General features: G+C 34.8%; 1 protein-coding gene across 3 annotated transcripts in view; it reads right to left on the reverse strand.

Annotated features, from left to right (window-relative positions):
• Positions 1–14,837, reverse strand: part of LOC124642934 (serine/threonine-protein kinase MARK2-like) — a 188,843-nt gene that overhangs the window by 141,230 nt on the left and 32,776 nt on the right. Inside the window, exon 1 of one of the 3 annotated variants that reach the window (XM_047181721.1) lies at positions 5,749–5,996. The exons of the other annotated variants lie outside the window; for them this stretch is intronic. The gene's annotated coding sequence lies outside the window, so the exon portion shown is untranslated. Of the gene's footprint in view, positions 1–5,748; positions 5,997–14,837 lie in introns of those variants that run through there. 3 annotated transcript variants of the gene reach the window in all.

Consider the following 14,837-nt stretch of genomic DNA (forward strand, 5'->3'; position numbering starts at 1 on the left):
ATAATTTGACAGTGTCTACCGAAATAATCCCTACTATAGTTAGATCATATGTTCGCTACATAACGTCAACGTTACATATTATATTTCTACATTTAGACTAAAATCGAAATACTCATCTCTAAAATTAAGCATTATAATTCCCTCAAAGGAAGCCATTAAGAAAATAGTACTGCGAAGAAAAAGCATTTGTCGCAAGTTAAGCTACATTAACCAGAGAAGCGTTTGTAAACGTTAACGTTTTTAAAACGCTTCCTCTGGCCTTATAAGCTAATATAAAATTATAGCTTGGCTATAAATAGTAACTTTTCCACTTACAAAACTTATTTTAATATCTAAGGTAACCAGAGAAACGTATCGAGTATATGAGAATCTACTAATGATTTCCCAATAAACCTACAACTATCATACTCTTGATCAAAATCACATAAAGACCCGAATTCTATTACCGCTTATTCAATTAAGCTGATTCGGCTAAACAAACCAGTGTTGTAAATATACCCCTAATTGGTCGACAGGGGACCACAGATATCCGAGAGCTAATCCTTTAATTAGCTTCATGCCACACTGTCATTATTAACGTGTTAAATAAAACTGGTATATAAACCGCTCATTTTCTCTCTATTTATTGTTATTATTGTTAAAATATCTTTGCCATCTAGAAAAGAATTACATATTTATGACTTCATGAACACCTTCCGTCTTACCACAAAAACTTTTTAACGTCAGTTTAAGACTTGTCTAAAAAAATGTCAAATTATGACGTTGACATATGGTTCATTTTGGAGCCACATTTTTTTTAGACAAGTGTAAAACAGTGGTTAAAGTTTTTGTAGTAAGGCCACGTGTTTCTAATAATTCAAAAGAATGCCGAAGATATTTGAAATTGAAATACTTCTCGACCTAACGTGTCTCATAGAATATACAGATTCTTTGAATACGAATACCCTTCGCCTTGAACTAAAAGTAGGACATAACACAAAAATGAGACTGCAGTTTTGAATGCGAAGGAACCATCCTCTCTTCGTCTACCTTAGCATTGTAATTTTTGAGATGGCGTACAAAGGTTTCCCCACTTTTCACTGTTAAAACGTTTTCCAAATAGGATTAGGTTGGACGTTGATGTATGCTCTTGGAAGTGGGGCAGTCGAATGCAAAGTAGGGAAAAGAAAATATCAAAAGGAGGAACTCACAAAGGTCTGTAATGGTTGAATTATGAAAAGTACACGTCTTACTTTTAAGAAAAAAAAAAAGAATTGGTATTTCTCATTCCATGAACTGAAAAAGTAAAGAAAATCTACACCTGACATTGTTTCAATCTATTATCTTGTCCCGTTTAATCATGGTTACAATAAAAGGTATGGATCGCGTCTGTCGTGGGTACTCGCCCATACAATAGTTAGCGATAGCCATAATCTTTGGCAAATTCTATAGCCGTATCTGCGTAATAATCTGAGGATAATTTCAATAATAATACACTTGCGTAGGACTGCATTAATCAAAGAATCGCCAGTTAATAAATATTGATTAGCAACCAATGTTATTGTTTATGAATATGTAAATACTTCATAGATATGATAATGTACCTAGTACCTATCTTGATTTGGAAAAAAGAAGAGACAGACATTTACTACGTGTGCTTATTACATAAATATGGAATTCCTCGAAAACTCAATTATAATACAGCATAATAATATGAAGGGGTATTCTGGTCATCTGACGGGCGACAGCTTAATCCATTCGAGATTTCTGCATTCGAAAACTGTCATAGATATTCGCATGTCAAAGCGAGCGGATTAACGTGCTCTTCAGGGAATAGAGGGGTCTAAAGTCTGGAATACCGATAGACAGATTTACTACCAAACAGCCATTTTAGTAGTAACCCTCAATTCGTGACCTAACATAATTTATTGGAACTAGAAGTCTCTATTCTCGGTCCACAAGTCTTAGGGGCAAAACAAAGCTTAACGTAGCTCTAAACTTTGAATCGTATACTTTCCAAGTCACGGGAGGACTTTGAAACCCTTACGTCCAGTTTCAAAGTTAATAAGAGCAAGACAGTCTGAGTACAAAAACTATGGACTTTAAGAGTTGGAACAACTTAGTCGTAGTAGAAAGTTTTCCAGACATCTAAGTACGTTAGTGCTTACGTTATTCAATTAACCTTTAATACTATATTAGCAAAGTAAAAATGGCGTATAAATAAATACGCTAGCCAAAGAAACAGGACACAGATCCGCTTAAAGAGCAATTTATTTCATATCAACAATAGCTCATATACGAAATCACAAAAAGCCAATTGATGGGGCAAAGCCCAAAAATACAGTAATTACAACAATAATAATGTTGTTTTATTACAATCTCAAGTAGTCGAGAACATCAATTATTGTTTCGTTAAAAAAAAACAGTAATTTGAGTAAATTATCAAAGTTTTTCGTGGAATGCAATCAAAGAAATATCGGAATTTTTAAACTTCTACACTCAGTGGAATTATTTATAAGAATATCATAAAATATTTAAACCAACTCAGGTAAGTCATGTACGTGGTTCGGTTTTTATATCGACGATTCATACATTTGGTCGATCGAAGCCCAAGTTATTGACTAAGGCCACGGTAATTTTAACAAACCCGATTAGATGACTCGGCAAATTATAGGTACATACATACCATAATTTTTAAACCAGAAAAAGAAGCAAAGCATATAAATACGGACTACAGAATATCTTGGAATGAGGCAAAAAAACTTTATGAATATTCCTTTGGTACGCATTGGCAAGCATAGTTAGCATATACTAAAGAGACACCCAAATTCGCTATTTGCCTACCTCATGAATAAACAATGTTTATTCAGAAGACCCTCTGAACGTGAAAATTCAAAAACTTTGATCCGAAAACCGATTCGCTGGGGTTTAATTAAGACTTCTTTAACTTATTTGTTAAAAGCGGATCCCTATAACGCAGTATATTAATAAATGACTGACGTGTTTTTTAAAACTTCTGACCTTTCTTTTTCGGTTGATTTCACAGCAAGAACGATCATTTTTAAGTTACCAAACCTATTTCACAATATTTTCACCATCTCATCATCATCTCCCGAGCCGTTTCCAAACTATAATATTATTACCGTCTATGAAAGTTAAATCCTACATTCCTACATATATCCTACATCCTACATATATTATAAATGTGAAAGTTTGTGAGAATGTATGGATGTATGTTTGTTATTCAATCACGCAAAAACGGCTGTACCGATTATATTGAAATTTGGTATGTAGATAGGTGATACCCTGGATTAACACATAGGCTACTTTTTATCAACACACCACGCGGGCGAAGCCGCTGGCGGAAGCTAGTAATCTATAATACCACCAGCACCACTATTTCCATATCGTTTAATCTTTCCCGGTCTTCCTGCTAGCGTTACTCATAGTGCAAGGTACCTCGTTGGATACATAGAAGTTCATAATATAAATTCAGACGGCGTATACTGTTGGAAGTCGCTACCATGTATGCCAGACGGTACCGTATTGGATACGTCAGGCTGATAGATTGGAAGACGTTTTACAAGAGTTAGGAATTATATTTTGGTGGGCAAAAGTCAATGTGAATATTGAAGCCGTTCATTTCTTGATATTACTCGGCTGTTTAGTACAGGTGGGCATCTTACGTACATCTGAATAAAATAACACATGTCTTTACAAAAAGCATGACTGAATTTTTTTGATAAATGTTTCCACAATTGTTTATAGTCGTAAATACGTCCAAATCATACTTAACTTACCGCAACCACTGACTGATACCATCCCTATTCTACCATCATCATAAAATTTTAACAACATTCCAAACTAAATTCAATCAAAGCTAACACAATCAAAGCAACACATACTCAGTCATGTCAATGTCACACATCCACCATAATAGTAGGTCTATTCGGTTTTCCATACATATTTGTATTCCACGCCCGCACTCCGTAACTTATAATCAGCGCCTGCCGTTACTACGAACAATGGCGGTATAAAACGCTTTGGTGTTAACTACTAATTATACTAGAAAGTTAAGCTCTGAAATAATCTAAGTTTGTTTTACAAGATAACTCTCAAGTTGGATTAAGTTGTGATAATATTTAAGTTAACTGTCGACATTGATTTCGGGTTCAAGTTGAAATTCCCGAAGGATGGTTACGATGGGTAGTTTTGATTAGATTTACTATCAATTTGGTATAACTTGATTACTCGATGAGTAATTTCATTAAACAATTTTTTTTTTCTCAATGCTGCTTTAATAAAATACCGAGATATATGGCCTTACTACAAAAATTTTAACAACTGTTTTACACTTGTCTAAAAAAAATGTGGCTCCAAAATGAACCATATGCCAACGTCATAATTTGTCATTTTTTTAGACAAGTCTTAAACTGACGTTAAAGTTTTTGTGGTAAGATGGATAGTATTTTGGTACAAAACAGGCCTCTAAATATTAACCCTTAAAAAAATACCATATTTTACCGTACCATAATAAACTAGCTATCATACAGATCCACGATCCGTTCCACTTACAACCCTTCAAACGTACACTACAATCATAAATCTTTGGAAAATATAAAATTTTCACAACAGCGTATATTCAGCTTACATGGCCCCGTAACGTGACCGGGGTTTGAATTCGTAACCCTTTCTTTTATAATATAAAAAATATCTTGTACGTCCGTTTCAACATGTCTGTTGTAAATGTGGGTACAGACTGGATTATATTGGACATAGTTTTTATTTAGAAAAACGTATTTTCAGACCTTATACTGAGGCTGTTTATGTCAATTTGACAAGCGTATGAATTTTTGATGAAATATTATTTGCGAAGCGTAAAGAAAACTATCGGGTCCATATTGTTTTTATTTTATAAAATGACCTGTGAATAACATATGGAATTCTAACAAAGAATTGCGTATTGAATATTATAATATTCTAACATGACATTTATTACGAAGAGGGTTATCTGTAATCAATAGATAATCTTCTACATCCATCACTTTTTATGTCAATTTTCTTCGATAAACAAATAAGGCGTTATCGTTAATACGATATCTCGGGTGTAAAGCGTAAATATTAAATCGAGAACAAATAAACAAACGATTATGAACAATCCGAGTGTTAAGAACACTTCGGACTTCAATTTATACTTGAGCTTCGAGAGCAGTTTGAAAAGATGAAATGAAATGAAAAATGTAGGGGCGAAAGAACTTCGGATTTCCACGTAGATAAGTTCCGACAATAAATAATTTGAATATCGCCATTTCTTGCGAAGTTTAATGTTTTAATTCCGCGAAATTGCTCTGAATCTGGGATTACGTACTGTTAAAAGGTATTGTTATATATAAATGTGTACAATTTATAAATCCCGTTAATAATTGCATGAATGGCTTTCATACAGTAAACATAACTGGTAGCCACATAATTGTATATGAGTTAAAACTGGTACGACAGTTATTGCGATCTTGATAATAAACCTACATCTCCAACAAATATTTAATTAATATTTCATACAAATGTGTAACGCGGAATCATTTGCGGATTTGTAAATCACATCATGAAACAGAGAAGCATGAGATAAAAATACCTCTCGTATGCAAAAATAAAAATAATAATCTTATACGTTCATAAATATAAATTAATGACACGTCTCCGGTCCGACCTTGCCGATAGTATGAAGGTAGCATAATATTAAATACACAAAAAACAAAAATAAAAACATACAAACGAGACAAAATACCAAATCCGTGCGGCACTCAACACAAACTACCCTCTGGAGCAATCTCCTTAGAAGACTGACCGAGAGATATGCACTCCACTTTAAAATAACACAAAAACTGCACTATTAGGTATATTCCTTGTTCGTTTCGTTCCTTATTTGGCACAAAGTGATCACGAGCACGTGAATTTGTTGTTCGTTAGTTGTGAACCGACGTTAACCGCGTCGGGAGACCGGATCGCAACTGGCTGGGCGGCGTGCGGCGTGCGGCTAATTCACGCGATGTATCAGAAGCCACGCCCAGATGTTTTGATACTGTATTACCTGCCTCGTATCAACGTAATGCTGTAAAGCATTTGTAAACAATCGCGGTTATAGTGTGCAGGTGTAGGCTCTAGTGACTAATTTTGGACGGCGTAAATAATTTCACAGCAGCGTTTTATTTTATCATTCATGAAATTTTGTTAAAAATCGTATTAGCCAGCTTACTTTTCTGTTGATAATGCTAAAAATGAAGCAAGAAATCTATCAAACATCGTACGCTACGCATTAAACGGTGCCACAGTCAATAAAATTAATTTAACGACCACTCAGAAACAAGCATTAACTTTACCGATTCCATATAACTCAAAACATTCACATAATACATTAACTAAGTTACAACAAGATAAGACAGATATTAACAATAAAACATATGTAAACAAAGAAGGAATGCGTATCGAGATAATATCGTTCATCGACCAGTGGACATAGTAAGTAGGTGCATACAGTGGGTAGATGCACACTTAGTAGGTTCACATAGTGAGTAGGTGCACTTAGTACAAGTAATGGCCGACTGAACAGGTGCGATAGTAAGAGTAATGACATCTGTTAATGACTTGCGATTTGAATTAATTCTCTGTTTCTAACGGAATTTCATTATCATTGTTAGGTTTATCTTTAAATGACCCCTTTTTAATGACAGGCAAATTATATACATATTGCAAATTATATATATAAATTCGGTACATATCACTTTCGTGTATACTTGCAACGATACATAGGCAAAAACCAAGCCACCATCTCACGAACACATAATTTTAGAGTGTTTTGGTAACACACCCACACATCACGTAAATAACCTAATTATTTATTCCACGAAGACAATGTCCTTTACTAAGGACTTTAATTATACCTCACTTCATCATAACATGTTAGGCTAGACGCCAGTATTCAATTACTTCGAAACAAGGGAGGATTTGCTTACACTTGATATTGTGTACGGGCTAGGAGCTCACAATGATATCGATATTGCCTATTAATCGAGTTTGGCAGGCAAGATGGATAGTTCGAAGGTATCGACAAAGTTTCGATGTCCTATCCCCTCAGGATGTACTAGAAACTATCTAAATAACCCTCACACAATACTTAGATACAAACTATACAATACATATATCAAAAAAAGTTATTGCTAATCTAAAAATACAGTTGCTTACACAATAAGGTTTTTTCCTATTAATTGAGAACATTACTTTACAATTGATAGACAACTGAAGAACGTTTACATGTGTCAAGTTCACCGACCCCGGAATTTCCTAATTTGACAACAAAATGCAAAGATCTGATATTCAACCCAGAAACAATCGTAAGAAATAAAGAAACTTATCTACCTTTTATATTCCCACAATAACTTGAAGCAAAGATCCTGTGGCTTTGTTCTTTGAATATTTAATATCCCGAGGGTATCTGAATACTATAAACCAGTGTTATTCGAAGGGGTGAGAATAGATTTGGGACTCATATAACGTCGCCATTACTTGTACGGAATTTGTGAATGAAAAGGGTTTATTACGCCTTGTGGGACAGTGTTTCGTTGATGGTTTACGCCGTTCTTTTTTGCACCCTGAAATAAGTTGCAAGTGCGATGGGCTCAGAGATATTACAAACTATCAAACCTGTTATCATATTCATTCCCAAAAACGCAGTATGAAGTAAGGTCAAAGAATTTTCAGATCCGAGACAACTGCAAATCCATTTCCAACAATTTGCCTTTCACGATTTTACGCACACAACTAAACATTTTAATATATCAGACTATTCTCATCCCCGTCATTTTCACGGGTCACCAATACAAATGCTTATTGACCTACCTTAAACCACACATTAGTGCACCGCCTGCGTACATTACCTACTAATAACATTGAACGAGCGCCATTTATAATCAAACCACAGTTAAGTCGACTGTGATGCACAGAAACCAACACACATTAGCACCTGGGCAGCGCGATCTAATTCCGTGGCCAGCAGTGTAATGTGCCATATTTAGTACAGACATGTGAAGTTTAGGCTCTAAATGGAACACTATGTGATGCTAGTTTGAACTGGTTTCGAGTTTCTAGATACCTACAAATAATGTGGTCGTTCGTGTCATTTTAATATGTACATATATGTATGTATTAAATTTAAACTAGTATATCTTTATTTTTATCTAAAATTAGCACTCTCTAGCCTAGACTTACAACATTCTGAAAACGGAATCATGATTGCATAAAAAGCAAGTATTCATCTTCATTGCGTGGGCACCCTAATCTTTTTCATTACTACCGATATGATCGCTCGATAGCACACCAAGTCGATCCATATTAAAATATCGACTAAGTTTTTCCGCACACGAAAGAGCGGAAGAATTCTACCGAAATAATCGCTAGTCTGACCGTACCGATTCGAATCGATTCTTCGTGTATTTGCAGAACGCTTCCGAAATGTTTTTCTATCGAGTGTTAACTCGTACTAAAATTACCACGCTATGTAGAACAATATTGTGTAACGAGATTTGTTAATGGATATATGTAATAGTTTGTTATGCCTTCAGTGTAATACGTTCAATGTTACGACTTATTCAATGATCAAACGGGTAAATATTAACTATAGTGTAAGAACATTACACCTTGACCCGAAACTATTAAATCGAATTTTGTATCGTTGAGTTTTCTATTTACGGATGGCAATTCTTGCTCTCGAAGAAAATCCTTACGACGGAGACTTCCTAACAAACCTTTAATTGGACACCATTTTCCTTCCCCGTTTCTAGGCAGTCCTTAATCTAAGTTCGCCAACATTTACCTTACAAAGCAATCTTGGTCTGCTAGCTCGCAAAGATTTACGCGCAATGTTCCCAAAGGCATTGACCAATAAAAATGGCTGGATTCAATTTGAAACGGGCATCGAACCGGTGGCTAGGAAATGGGGATTACTAATTGAACACCCGGGGTTGTTCACACAGGTGTTGATTTGATTAGAAAATGGCGGATTTCGTGAAAGGAACATTTTGATTTCACTGTTTTAGGTACGCACTAACATTGTAAGGTTTGCATACACTTAGAGAATGCACTAAAGATCCTGATATCAATTCATATACCTATGACATCATGGTAATCCCAAAACCATTCAGAAGATTTAGAAACAAAAAATATAATTGTTGAGAGATCAGAACACAGTGAACAAAAAATAAGGTAAGGTCAAAGTTTCCTTGTATGTTATGTAGCTTGTAAATAAAAGAACATGTTAATACGAGGAAAAATCTTCCCTTATATGTAATAATAATGATTAATACAATCAGATATTTGGGAACTGATAAAAAGGCCAGATCAAAGGTTTATGACATAACTCCTTTAGGCAATAAAGTCAATTTTGTTTATGATTGTGTTCCAAGAGGATTGGTAATTCAATACGACTGGTGACAAACACTTCTCAGTGTTATAAAGATACATAAAAGATGCAATAATCTTATCTGCATAACACTCTATCAGCACTTTTGCATCAATATTCATCTCTTTTAAAACGCATACATAATGTTTTCTTAGTAAGCCCTTCAGTCTATCGAATTCGGCGAAATAATAAATGTATATAACTATAGAGACAATAGTTCAAAAGAATCATTTTATCTAACCTATCAATGTGTAAATACTTTTGTAAAAAATAATAATACAAGACTACAGCATTCAATTTATCAAAATGCCGGGATGTGTAGCACCGTCAAGACACGACATTTCATATGATTACCTCGCTATTTGTTTGAGTATAATATTGGTACGGATATTTCGTTCTCATTCCCTTATATTAAGAGAATAATATATTAGGAATCATCAAATTGTGGCAATATTTAACTTAGCAAAACTCTGTGCTAACGCATCTAATTTAATATTACTTCCTGTCAAACAATTTCAGTATGGTTTTCTGTTCCTCATAACGTTATTTGTAGCTTTCACAAAAACTCATTGTATTACCGTGGCATCTATGTCATCTATTTTAACTTTCAGCTAAAATCGCAACTTTTTTTAACGATGGTAAAAATCATCAAATGACCCCACCCGCTGTAGGTTAGCAGGGCTGAGGGAATGTCAGACTTAAAATCTCTACCTCAAAGCAACATTGTCAAGGAGCGTATGTATGTCCATCTAGAAGTCGAGTACATCCTGACCACGAAGCTGCCTCGTGAGTCTCCAGTGGATAATTGGGCCTGTCCGGCGCAACTGGCCTTGACAGCAGCTAGTTTAACCAAGATGGGAGACGTTGGATGACTTCACGACAAAAATTCGCGTCGCTTATTCGGAGTAAGGTTGGATGAGGTTTTTAAGTCATGGTAAACGGCTAAACGAAGGAGTCGTAAATACAAGTTTATTGACAATTTCAATCGAGAAGATTAAATTCAATAAAATTATCCGTCTATCATTGGAACACTTATCGATAACTGCTATTACAAAAATTGAACCTGTCAAATTACAGATTGAATCTTCACTGGAATTCTCATCAAATTAAAAATTAATCACGTCTATCGAGATATCCAACAACTTAATTTGCTCCTCACTACAGTTCGCACTTCAGTGATACGTTGGAGTCTATTCTTGGAGTGGGACCCTCCTAACCTTGATATGTTAGTTGAAACTGACGTTAGGGCGGCGGCAGATACGTAACGTGGCAGGGAACATGTACCAAGTGCGTATGATCCTTCGTTATATAAGAGAGGAATATTACATTTCAGAATAGATAGAATCGGGACAAAACTTGATTTGACTAAGAATATATAGGTACAATGTTTGTGGATTTAAAAGGTAAAATGGATCGGGATGTTGGAATCAAATCGTCTAGCGACGAAGCCATCAAAGCGATTAAACCACAAATAAAATTCTCGCTTCCAAACCACTGGTCTGCAAGAATCCTAAATCGGATTGAGCCGTCGAATTCTCAGCTATTCAAACCGAAGAATCAAAGGCACATTTTATTAAAAGATTTGCACCGTTTTCTTGAAAGATCCGACAGCGTTTCAATAATGTTACATTTCATTTTTTTTTCTTAGCCTTTTGAGGATAATTTGCAAACTTCTTTCGCAAACTTTTACTGAGTCGGCGTTTTTATAATCTCTTTTGCATATTACTTGTTACATTTTCTAAGACAATATCAAATTCTTTTTCATTCTTGATGTCCATTCAGACAGATCTTTTAATTCTCTGTTGATGTATCATCCTTTTCAAAATCTATATGTTATGAGTTTTGAATGAGTTATTTATGCAATCCTGACCATATATTTCCTTCATTAGTAACAACGTCGCATCATGATGTTCAACGTCAGCACACGTTATCCTATCTCGGCCATTATCTTTGTCTATCTGCAGTTGACAGTCGTCGACTTATACGTACTCTATTTACAAAAGATAACCGTATTTACTACTTCGTTTGCATGGAAATTTCCCTGTAGTTATGGACTTGGTGGATCCCTTTTAAGAGAGGAACATTGATGTGCCTATTCTCTTCAATTCGTTGCCTACGAATTGTTAATAAACAGTCAAATGGTTTTCTTTATTTTTAGAACATCATTTCTATTATAAGTACATATTTATCTTAAGTTCCCTTTACACCATTGTTCAAGCCCACCAGAATCATCTCTTACATTGTCGTAATCTTTCGGAATAAAATATTCTCCAACAACACTTCCATATCCTATTTCAACAAAATCATGGTAACTGTCGTTTAGAAAGAAATCCACAGACTCCATTAATTCGTTTGTGATATGATATCAACACGACCCGTATTCGGGACACGTGGAGTGATGAATGTATAAGTCAATTAGTTTAACACGACTGCCTCGCAAAAGGGTCTCGCAGAATATTGTCACACGGGGACTGTTCAGGGGTATCTTAGCTTTGTTTTCGTTAAAATTCACAATAACCTTTTGGCAGGTATTTGTTTAGAAATTAAAACACGTGTCTAAAAATACACAGACGTTTCTTTCTTTAAATAACACTACCTGATATATTTGATGTTTTTCTAGCCTTGGGTTTCTTAAGTTAATAGAAGCCTTCCTACCTTTTATCGTTTCCTTTCAGTACCATTTCGTATACATGTACACATAGATCAGTTTTTAATCCTAAACTTAATTTAAAAGCTGTCACTTTAAAATTTATTTACACTTCATAAAGACTTAAGTGTGTATTTTAATTTGACTCTTTTCTTAAACTTGATCGAATGCATTATGAATGGCGTATTAATCTTAATTTAATTGACCTATCGACATTCACTCTTATGATTATTTCGAAACCAAATACGGACGCCAAGGCGTTATAATGAACTCCTATTTTTGTTATTTTGATGTTTACCATTTTGGGAATCATTTGTAGTTTCAAATTAAACAGAAAACCGTCCAATATTTCTAATGTGGCAATTCGGGAAAATTGGGAACAATTTAAGCATCAGCGAAGGCCAAAATGGTTTTCCGTCGAAGCACCAATTTATTAAAACAATATGGATTAAGGAATTAAACTCTTAACTAACGTATGTTTCTGTTAACGAAATGGACAATGTTCTGTTCCCACGAATTGATTCTAAATTGGATTTTCTGGCTTATACCAAGTGTATAAATGACGTTGATTGATTGCTGTATTGATAATATCAATAGTAGAACTTGATGACTGTTCTATACCTTCAAACGATTAATCACAATATCAGATACAAGCGTTGACTATATTCGGAAATAATATGACGTTTAATAACGTCTATCATAGTAATTCAATTAAATATCTGGTCGTATCATTGTAGCCTTTCCATCAAAAATACAAATCAGACTTTTATTCCACAATATTCTCATCCTCTTAGGAGAAAAGCCATTTCTTGGCTCATAAACCGTTTAGTGGTACTTGCACCATTTTCAATCCCAAAGTTACCCATTGAACTGTAAAATTAAAAAAAAAATAAGAGTGTATAAATATCCTGTTCCTAAACCGTAATATCCCCCAAACTACATATTATAAGCGTAAGAACTAACGACTGTGTTATACACGGGCTTCCATACGAAGTCCAAATCCACCATGTGTTAATCATAAATCACCGGAAAACGAACTTCCCTATTTTCGAAGCTTATCAATCGATAACCCATATCGATCATTTGGTAATTATTACAACATACATCAAGTTTGATGACGTAAACACTAAGTATGTTAGATAGTCCTTGAAGATCTAATTCAATTAGAACTTGTCATAATCCAATTTGTTTCAGATTAGCATCTATTTTTAGCCAGTCCGAAAATCACAGTAATGGGAGTTATAGCTGAAAAATCGATAGGGAAAGGGGAAGCTATTCGATTTCCGTGTCCCGATTCAAGTTTTAAATTGGAATCGAGATTTTACGATATCAGTGGGGTTGAATGTTTGATAACGGTTACGTCCCGATTTTTGGAGGCGGCTACTTTTTGTAATCATACGCCATCTGGGAATTATGATTAATGTTTTATCGGGCCGAACAGTTCAGATGATGTTTTTTGTCTAACAAGTTTTTTTAGGGAATCCTTTATTAAAGTTTTGCGTTGTTCCTAATGATCAATCATGATTTCTACTTTAGTATCCAAATAAGTCTGTGCCATATAGGTATACCATCCTAAATCAAATTACAAACAATGTACCTAGTCAGTTCATAAGGACAATGCAAATAACAAGGAGCCTGTCTAAACAGGCATGAAATCGTAACAAACATATAAGCACTTCGCCCATGTGTTTAGGCAAATGAAATATGTATTTAGGTCCAACAAACACGTATTAGGACCATGTTTAGAGTTACATATACTAGTTTACCTTTGGAAGTTTCGTTTGGGACACCGTATTAATTGTGTTTTAATTGAGTGTGGAAACAATTGTTACCTGCTACCTATCTCAGATATTCGTATCAGAAGAATAAGTCAGACAAACAAAGAGAAAATAGCTAGTGTGGCGTGACTAAAAAACGTATAAAAATTTTCAAGAATTCTCCACACGTTTTCGGCTTTTACAAACGGACAATTTAGTGCTGAAAGAGGAGAATTTATATTAAGTTAGAATTTAGTGTTTAAAATTATGACTGAAACATTACTTATTTATGTGTTACAAACCATTTACGTACAGTAAAACTAGTTGCACATTTTTTTTCGATATTGAGTCGTGTTTAACGACAATGTTACACAAATACACATACGTAAAATAAACGAAACATTGTAATAAGATAATCTATGAACTCAAATTAACAGTCACCAAAACAGTGACGTAATTTTTATCGTTTATTACAAAACAATGGTTGATATTGTCACCTTGACACGGACGCGACGCAGCACTCCCGCGCAATCATCCAATTGGCGGGAAACCGGACAAGATGGCCGCCTGAGACGTCAACGAGGGCCGTTGCGTTTTGTAATACGTATTTTGTTGCATTTCCTATGCAATCGCTGCTTCTGGAACGTTTCTAAAGTGCCAATGAATGATAAATTGACTGTGTGTTATCCACTTAGTAAAATCTGCCGTTGAACGCTCAAGTTAGTAAGCGAATTTCAATTTGAGCTCTGAAGAAACTCACTCTTAAGTCAATTACTAACTTCCATATAAAATTTTCTATTCTAGGCAGTAAGTAGACTTAGCAGTCTTCTCTCAACACAACAAAAAGTTCTAGCGTAGGTAAACATAAGTTACATTTTCTTTTGAAAAAATCTTGCGAGTTACTCGCAACATATCAAGAAAAGTTTCATCCAATTACCGTAATTGTTAACATTATTAAACCAGCTTACGTAATGCCCAACAACTTGCCTCCCGTTACGCCAAC

The sequence above is a fragment of the Helicoverpa zea genome, chromosome 26, assembly GCF_022581195.2.
Source record: "Helicoverpa zea isolate HzStark_Cry1AcR chromosome 26, ilHelZeax1.1, whole genome shotgun sequence".
Taxonomy (NCBI): domain Eukaryota; kingdom Metazoa; phylum Arthropoda; class Insecta; order Lepidoptera; family Noctuidae; genus Helicoverpa; species Helicoverpa zea.